The 8,991-nt window shown below is 44.4% G+C and overlaps 1 pseudogene; it reads left to right on the top strand.

Annotated features, from left to right (window-relative positions):
- Nucleotides 1–5,596: 5,596 nt before the first annotated feature.
- LOC129667451 (heterogeneous nuclear ribonucleoprotein A3-like) lies at nt 5,597–6,362 on the top strand (annotated as a pseudogene).
- Nucleotides 6,363–8,991: the final 2,629 nt, after the last annotated feature.

Below are 8,991 nucleotides of genomic sequence, written 5' to 3'. Positions count from 1 at the left end.
GTGTGTGTGTGTGTGTGTGTGTGTGTGTGTGTGTGTGTGTGTGTGTGTGGAGAGAGATACAGGTATGTACATATACCTGTATACCTTACGTGTGTAAATATATATCACAAACTATGATCTTTTAACCAGGTTTACAGTACCTGGCATGTGCAGCAGGCCTCAGATCCAATCAGGGAAGGTTTGGTGACCCCCATAGCCTTCATGCCACTATGGCATTCATGGTCACCTTGCCTGGCTTGTTGGTATTGCAAAATCCTGGGTCCAGCACTGATTAAGACCATTGTTATCTTCTCTCCCTTTGTGGCCTGAATAACACTTTCCAGTACTATGGAAACTAGGCAGAAAAGAAGAAACTTTCAAGTCAGTTCCAGCTTGATTCCTCTGTGCTCTGCAACCAAAGAGTGTTGTGTCTTCATCAGTGCTATAACCAATTAAAAGCAATAGCAACATCCTGTGTTGTTTGGAGCACCTCTGAGGCCTCCCAGATCAACAACTCAGAAGAAAGTATCCCATACCTAGAACTGAAATTTTCATTTAAGAACCCATACCTTCTGGGGAAAGCATTGTCTACCATGCAGGCTACCTTTGTTCAAACACCTTAAAGTATAATTGAACTTCGTAGTTAGTTTACAAAGTAGTGGGTTTCTGTAGGATCTTTTATGTATCTCAGGCTTTGGCTAACCAAGCACCCCCTCTCTTTCTTTTCTTATCCCTAGTTCATAAGAATAAGTTCATCTGGTCACATATTGATGCCTTTCTCTTTGATTAATTAACATGTTGTAATTATAGGAATATACAAATTGTTTTTAAAAATCCTTTCTTTTAAGTGTACCATTTGGTCAGTCAATAGAACCAGTATTTTTTGACTGCATTCATCTTTTCACTTGGGCATATACTCTCCCAGTTTGCTTCTTATTAGTAGGTACATACAATGTTTTATGACTGAATTCTGGACATTGCTGATAGGATCTGTAGATTGGCACTTATCAGTAGAACATTCTCTTATCTCACGTCTCCTCTTCACAAATTTTGCAATCCTACGCTGGCTGTTCATTTTCCACGTTCTATTACACTCATTTATTTCTGTATGTGTGCATGTGTAGACCGCAATACAGGTATGGATGTCAGAAAGCAATTTTCAGGAATTGATTCCCTCCTTCTACTTGCAGGTCCTGGGCACTGACTTGGCAGCAAGCACCCTTACCCACTGGGCCTTCTCATTGGTCCTGCTTACCATTTTCTCAAAGCCGTTTTGTACCATGTGTCTTGACCAGTCTCGTAACAGTTTGTGGGGATGGACTGGTGTGACACCAGTTTACTCTATCACCTACAGTAGTCTGAGGAGAGTCCCTTTACATAGCAGGGTTCCTCCACCCCCGCTTTTACAGGCAAGGTATGGGAGATCCTTGCAGGAAAACAGTTTCAAGCAGAGAGTGACAGTGGGAAGGGCTGGAGGCAGAGGCAGGCTTGGCCCCTTATCAGAACAGCAGGGAGAAAGGCAGGGAATACAGTAAGCAAAGGAAACAGCTTTATGTGCAGCGAACAGAGCAAAATATGTCCTTAATGTCTCTCACAGACACACAGACCAGACACACACACACACACACACACACACACACACACACACACACAAGCATCATTATTTCTGTGTGTCTTTCCAAAATCAGACAGATAGAAACATTGTTACTTGTCATTTTTAAACAGCTTTTTTTTTCTTCCAACTTTATGTATTTCACTTCCCTGTCCTACCCATGAGCTTTGTAAAACTTTCTTTTCAGGTGATGTGCTGTATTTATTTAGCTGACTCAGGGAATGGGTGTGAAAAGGGCAAAGAAATAATACGTAGCTGAAGGGGGCCCATGGTTGGATGACAAATTAGTGGAGGAAGGAGAAACTCCAACACGCAGAGGCTGAATACTTGTCCCAACAGTGTTTTTGCTTGTGTGGGGCGCAAGAGGCTGATCCATCCAGTGAAAAGGACACAGAACAGGGTGGGCAAAGACAGGTCATGTAAAGTCTCAGCAACGGTGACAGTAACCACTGTTTGGACCATGCAGGCATAGCTCCTCAAGCTCTGAAACTGCATGAGTATTCATTAAGGTGGATAACGTGGCCCATAACGAAAATCCTCAAAGGATGTGGTAAGTGAGGTGAAAGCGCCACTAAACACAGCTGCAGGCCACCAAAATCCCCAGCCTCACTGAGGAGAGAGAAGCAAGCAGAGACGATGCTCAGTAGGGAAGGAAGAGTTCTCCAGGCTGTGGGAGGCTGGCCACCTGCCGAGCTCTGCACCTGCTGTCTTCGCCACATCCTGGGAGGGCATGTTGGTCCTCCTCCCTCCAGCTCCCTGCATCTTTCCAAAGAGAAAGAGGCAGCAGAGAAGTGATGTTTTCCAATGCAGGCAACCGTTGGAGGCGAATGAGGAAGCTTAGTCATCTCCAAAGCATCTAAAGGTGCTGCTGGGGGAGATGTTGGGAAATCAGCCGACTAATTAACCAGGCCCTCCTCGTTAGGTTTGGTTTGCTTTCCATTGTCCTACGCAGTTTTCCAACAGCCCCAGGCCTCTTTAGAAATAGTTATTGTTGCTTCAAGATGGGGGTCTCAAGTAACCCTTACCAGCTTCAGACTCGCTCTGTGGTTATCAGTGGGCTTGACCTTGTCAACTTCCAGCCTCTTTCTCTCCAGCGCCAGGATTACAGATGTGTGCCACCACATCAGGCCCGCACGCTGTGTTTAGAGGGGACTCAATGCTTGTCACCTGCTTTCTTCCTTTTAACCCATGGAGCAAGACTCAGAACAGACTACAAGAGTCTCATTCCTTTCACCTGTGTCTCTTCTTCTTTTGCTACCTCTTCTCTACCTTCCTTCTTTCCTTCTTTCCTCTTTCCAAACCATAGGAACCGTCTCTGCTATTGCTTGTTTTTGTGTTAAGGTAAACTACACAGTCTATTTTGTTTTGTTTTGTTTTGTTTTGTTTTGTTTTTTATTACAACTGGCGTTCAGTTCCCTTATATGAGATGGCATTTTCATAGAAGTTCCACATCCTCCTAGGTTGTCTAAATCCTCTCTAAATGACTCTTAATACCTAATACAATGTAAGTGTGTTAAAACAGTTGCTACAGCTGTGCTGTTTAGGGAATGATGACAAGAAAGAAGTCTGGACACGTTCTGCACCCATGCAGGACATTTTCAGATTTTCCACCCATGGCTGGTTAAATCAAGGCGTGTGGAACTCCAGCCAAGATGGGCAGACGGAGAGCTGTTATGAAGGCACTGTGTTCTGCTGAACAGAAATTAAGGGATGTGCCTTTGTTGAAAAGCCCCTCTCCCCAGACATTTACAGTATAATGAAACTCCATCCCCTTCTGACAGAAGCATTTACTTGTTACTGTGTGTGTGCCTGGCTCAAGGGTGTTTAAAACACAGTGTCTGTCTATGCCCTGGCCTCTGATACCTCCCAGCTTAGCTGGAAGTCAGTTAAGTCGGGTGTGAGATGTGCTGCAGTCAAGGCAGTCGTAGAGTTCAAGGAGCGTTAAGGACGGAATCTCGGAGAAGAATGTATGGTTTGAAAGGATGGAAACAGAATTGCAAGAGTGTGGCATTATAAGAACACCTGGCCTTACAGCTCAGTGTGGCGGGACACGGGTGAGCGCTGCCTAGCCTAACAAGGGGGCTTCCCTCCTAAAGGGAATGGGGAGACAGTAGGTATGGGAACGGCTCATAGTCAAAAGGTATTCCTGGAAGGGTGGGCTGCAAGTCTGAGACCAGCCAGGGCTAGAATATGAAACCCTGTCTCAAAAGAAAGACAGGGAGGGAAGAGAAGGGGAGACAGAGACAGACAGACAGACAGACACGGAGACACTGAGAGAGACGGAAAGCAGAAAGAAGAGTTGGTGTGTGTGTGTGTGTGTGTGTGTGTGTGATATTCCTTGCTACAGCCCAGCACTGCTGTAGCCTTCTTCACCTATGAGTTGTTAGTCTGACTGAAAACCAGCCCTTCCATCTTCTCACATGAAGTTAACAGGACTTAGAGCTCCGGGTGGAAACAAGATCAAAGGCAACTCCCAGATCTCTGCGCCATACTGTCTTAGGCTTAAACAGGCTGTGAAACGGTAGCCGCTGATATCAAATGGTTTTTGTTCTTTAACATTTACATCTTTCATCCTAAGGGCTCATGAAAGACACGCTGCTTCTGCTTTCTTACTTGGGCCAGTGACAAAGCTTTTCACGTATGTCAACCTACCAATCAGCCATTATGCTCTGAGACTTAGACGCAACCAACCAGCTGAAAAACAGCTATTACTGCGTTTGAACTGGAACTCCGTCCCAGCACTGCCTCCTCCCCAGCCCATGTGCCTGGGCTTGTCATGGCCACAAGGGCATATTGTGTTTCTCTGTCTCTTTCAACACCAGCAGGTAGACGATCTCAGGTCAAACACCAAAGCATTAAAGACTCACCCGGGAGGTCTATGGCCTCTTATTGCACAGAAGAGCAGCCATGTGAAATGAACCCATTGGCTTATTTTCAGACCAGCCTGGTGTCCCTTTTGGGGACTGGGACAGGGCTGTATTGTGAATAAAAGCAAGAAGAACTTTGCGAGGCTGTTCACGAAAGACTGGTTTTGTTTGAGCTTTGCTCATTTTCGCACTCAGTATTGTGAACTGTCACCATCTGGAAACATTTGTTAGGCTCTTCGATTTTGTGGCTTTGAACCTTGCGATGAGAAGTTTCTAAGTCACGTATCCCAAATACTACCACTTAATATTAAGCGATGACTTACCTGTCCCTATCCCTACCGTCCCCCAAAAATCCTAATTTCATTTATTACAGCAAGCTTACCAGCAGCCCTCACAGCTCAGAAGCCATACTATAGAGTGGCATCTGTGTCCCCTCCTAGCCTCAGTGCAGACTGATGGCCCCATGTCACTACCTAGCCCTATGACAGAGGACTGGACTACATCTAATGGTTACTTCTTCAGGAAAACATCCAAATTCAAAATTTTAGGTATGATTTCTATTCATTGCACATGGCCTTCTTACTACTGTAACCACTCCCCCTAATCCCTATTGCAATTAGCATTAGCTGTAGAACCGGCATCTGTATGCTTCTTTCGCTGTCCTCAGTTTATTCATCTACCATCCCCACCCGACTCACCCTTGCCATGTGTGGACCTGGAAATGAACTCTCTCACCCTCTATCTTCTCAACCCTATGTCAATCACAACTTTGGCTTTGGTGAGGGGTGGGGAGCATCTTTTGAGAAGTTCTCATACCTACTCCCTCACCTCAATCTCCATTGTTCATACCAACCCGTCAAATCAGTGTTCCCGGGAGCTCCAGTGTGAGGCTCAAAGAAAACACCTATGGAAGAAAGGCTCTGGTTTGCTTCAGTTTTGTGTGGCTTAGTATTCTTTCCGTATTTCGGGAAACTTGGGCAGTGTGGTTAGAGATTTCTCTCTGAAAATCTTTGTGCATCATGTCTTCCCGAGAATCCATCTACAGAGATTAGTATAATCTCCTGTCTATCCGATGGGTGGGCTCCTGTAATCAGTGCCCAAAAGGAATGCTAGGTTGCCAAGGAGACATGTTCATTTCATGGTGAAGAAGATTTTTGTTGGTTGCATTAAAGAAGATACAGAAGGATATAACCTGAGAGACTACTTTGAAAAGTATGGCAAGATTGAAACCATAGAAATTATGGAAGACAGGCAGAGTGGAGAAAAGAGAGGATTTACTTTTGCAACTTTTGATGATCATGAACAAGAAAATTATTGTTCAGGAATATCATACTATTAATGAATATAATTGTGAAATGAAAAAGGCCCTTTCTAAACAATAGATACAGTCTGCTGGGTCATGGAGAGGGTGTGGAGGTGGATCTGGCTACTTTATGGGTCATGGTGGAGACCTTGGAGGTGGTGGAGGTAAATTTGATCATGGTGGAAACGTTGGTGGAAGAGGAGGCTATGGTGGTGGAGGTAGTGGCAGCAGAGGAAGGTGTGGAGGTGGTGATGATGGATATAATGGATTTGGAGGTGATGATAGAAACTGTGACGGTGGCCCTGGTTACAGCAACAGAGGAGGCTGTGATGGTGGTGGACCAGGATATGGAAACCAAGGTGGTGGGCATGGTGGAGGAGGAGGATATGATGGTTACAATGAAGGTGGAAATTTTGGTGGAGGTAACTATGGTGGTGGTGAGAACTATAATGGTGGGAACTTTGGAGATTATAGTGGACAACAGAGATCAAATTATAGACCCATGAAAGGGGACAGTTTTGGTAGAAGAAGCTCAGGCAGTCCCTATGGTAATGGCTATGGATCTGGTGGTGGAAGTGATGGATATGGTGCAGAAGGTTAAAAACAAAAGAGCAGACAAGGCTATAGTTCTTAGCAGGAGAGAGAGGGAAGGAGGAGTTGTCAGGAAAGCTGCAGGTTACTTTGAGACAGTTGTCCCAAATGCATTGGAGAAACTATAAAAATCTGCCACAGAAGGAACGATAATCCATAGTAAGAAAAGTTACTGCAGCTTAAACAGGAAACCCTTCTTGTTCAGGACTGTCATAGCCACAGTTTGCAAAAAGTCCAGCTATTGATTCATGCAATGTAGTGTCAATTAGACGTACATTCCTGAGGTCTTTTATCTGTGGTAGCTTTTTCTTTTTCTTTTTCCTTTCATTATATCAGGTATATTGCATTGTAAATTGTGGTAGTGGTGCCAGGAATAAAAAAAGTTAAGGAATTTTTAACTTAAAAAAAAAAGATTTCATGAATGAAAATTACATAAAATTAAAACACAGTTCTTCAGGCAAACTTGCCATAGTGGAAAAAGCTGGTAGCCATATATCTAGTTCTTACCATGCTGATAAGCGTAGCCAGCGAACATCTCCGATGTCAGAGAGAGTTCTGCTAGGCAGGGTATATAGAGACAATGACCTTCTTGGCCTAAGCGGAAACTAGTCAAACCTCTCAGCTACAGCGTAGGGCTTCTCATTTTTGGCTCTACTTACAGTTTGAACTAGATCTTGGTAGAAGCCTGCCATGTGAGCTTCAGGAATTCACAAGCAGACTTGGCATCTATCCCTTTGCAGGTTTGTAATGTGTAAACCTTCTGGTTACAGCTATTGAAAAAAAAAATGTCCCCGTATCCCCTGGGGTGAGGAGAATTGACCACAGTTGAGAAACTGCTAAGAAGGCAGAAGCAATGAAGGCCATGGGGACCTTACAAACATGATTGTGAGCAAGATGAGTTCAGATTTGTGAACACTGAGAGGCGGGGGACATTGCAGGGGGCAGGTCATGGGCATTATGGGAGCTCTTAGAATGTAACAGATGCAAACAATTTCAGAATGACAGTTATAGCCAAGAAGATATTCTTCCCCTTGACTTGAGGATTTTCTTAATGCCAAAATGTCATTGATGTCAAAGCCCCAAGAAAATACAAGGGAGCATTGTAAATACAAGGCAAGGCCAAAAAAAAAAAAAAAAAAAAAAACCAAGGGACAGATTGTCAGGTGAATCAACTCATTCCAGTGAAGGTGAAGGGCTCTGCCCTCAGTGTCACTCCTGTGCATTAAATTAAGCTCCCGTATCCCCAAATGGCCATTTGCATACCAAACAGCCATTACTGCCTCATCAGCAACATGAGGGCTATAAATCTAATCCCAAGCTGTGTTTCTCTTCCCAGGAACAGAATCATAAAAATGTTTGCCCTTCGTGGGTCTTTGACATGTGCTGGGCCACGTTTGTGTATTTGTCCCTTGGCCTTCCTGAGAGCTTAGCACTTCTCCCTGACCCAGGCAATATTTCATGCACGATGCATTCCTTTCAGTCATGACGTCATGCGTGTATCTCGCCATGGGTTGCTGAATCGAGGCATAAGGAAGATGTAACAGTCTTAAACTAGCAAATGGTTTTCATTATTTAAGATTTTAAGGAAATTGGATTCTGAAATATTTACAGTCCAGGGCCCAAATTGTGGTCCCTTGATGACCTCCCTCTTGTAGAAAGGGAGAGCCATCTTCCTGCTCCCCGTGGGACCACTAACTCACAGTAGAGTGGAGCCAACCATGCCGTGGGAAGGCTAGAGAAAAGCTTATTTGCCACACCCTCCTAGCTGAAATGAACGCAACTGAAGCCAGAACAGGGTCAAGGCTTAAAAAGGCTGAGGCCTACCCTGACAGTGGCATGTAGGCATCATAGGGTTAACTCATGTCCTTTTGATTTGGGGGATGGTAGCAATGATGTCACAAGAAAACTAAGACAATGATTCAGCAATGGTGGTGGCACTGAGATAAAAGAGAATCTACCCACAATGTACCGTCTGGACTTAACCCTGAGGTAGGATGAGTTCCTGGATGCCTTCTGTGGTGACTTCTACTTAGGCCTGGATAAAAGAGTTGTGAGAGCCAACACGCTCCATTGCCAGTATGATACAAAGTTGTCCAGTAAAAATCTGAACCATTTTAGAATGCCTAACTAGTCCCCGCTATGGAACAATTAAAGGCGATTCTTAGATTTTGTTTTCTCATAGAAGGTGCTTTTGCCATTTTGAGTGGGATAAGTCTTCATTATAAGAGTGTTATTTGGCTTCCCGAGATACTGAGCAGAAGTTCATAAGTGGTGTCTTTGTCTCACACACACACACACACACACACACACACACACACCCTGCACATACACATTTCCTAACGTACTGGGTGGATAGCACATCACAAAGTTTATTGCCTTAGAAACTAGAATGTTAGTGTAAATCATGGGGCATTTAGGAATAACCACGTCCTTTTCTCTTTTTGCCCTCTGATTTCTGTTATTCTAAATCTGTGGAGATACCCCTCCAGGCTGCTCATTCCTTGTCCCATAGTGAGATCATATGGGTGGAAAAGAGGAGGCGAGAATGAGCAATTGCACAGATATTTCATTTCTGCTCCCTGTTCATATCCTGATGTGAATACACCCTAAGAATTTCCCCAAGGGTGGGGCAAGAAACC

The sequence above is a fragment of the Psammomys obesus genome, unplaced genomic scaffold (genome assembly GCF_907164565.1).
Source record: "Psammomys obesus unplaced genomic scaffold, mPsaObe1.curated_primary_1811, whole genome shotgun sequence".
In the NCBI taxonomy this organism is placed as follows: domain Eukaryota; kingdom Metazoa; phylum Chordata; class Mammalia; order Rodentia; family Muridae; genus Psammomys; species Psammomys obesus.
This window is presented reverse-complemented; position numbering and strand designations above follow the sequence as displayed.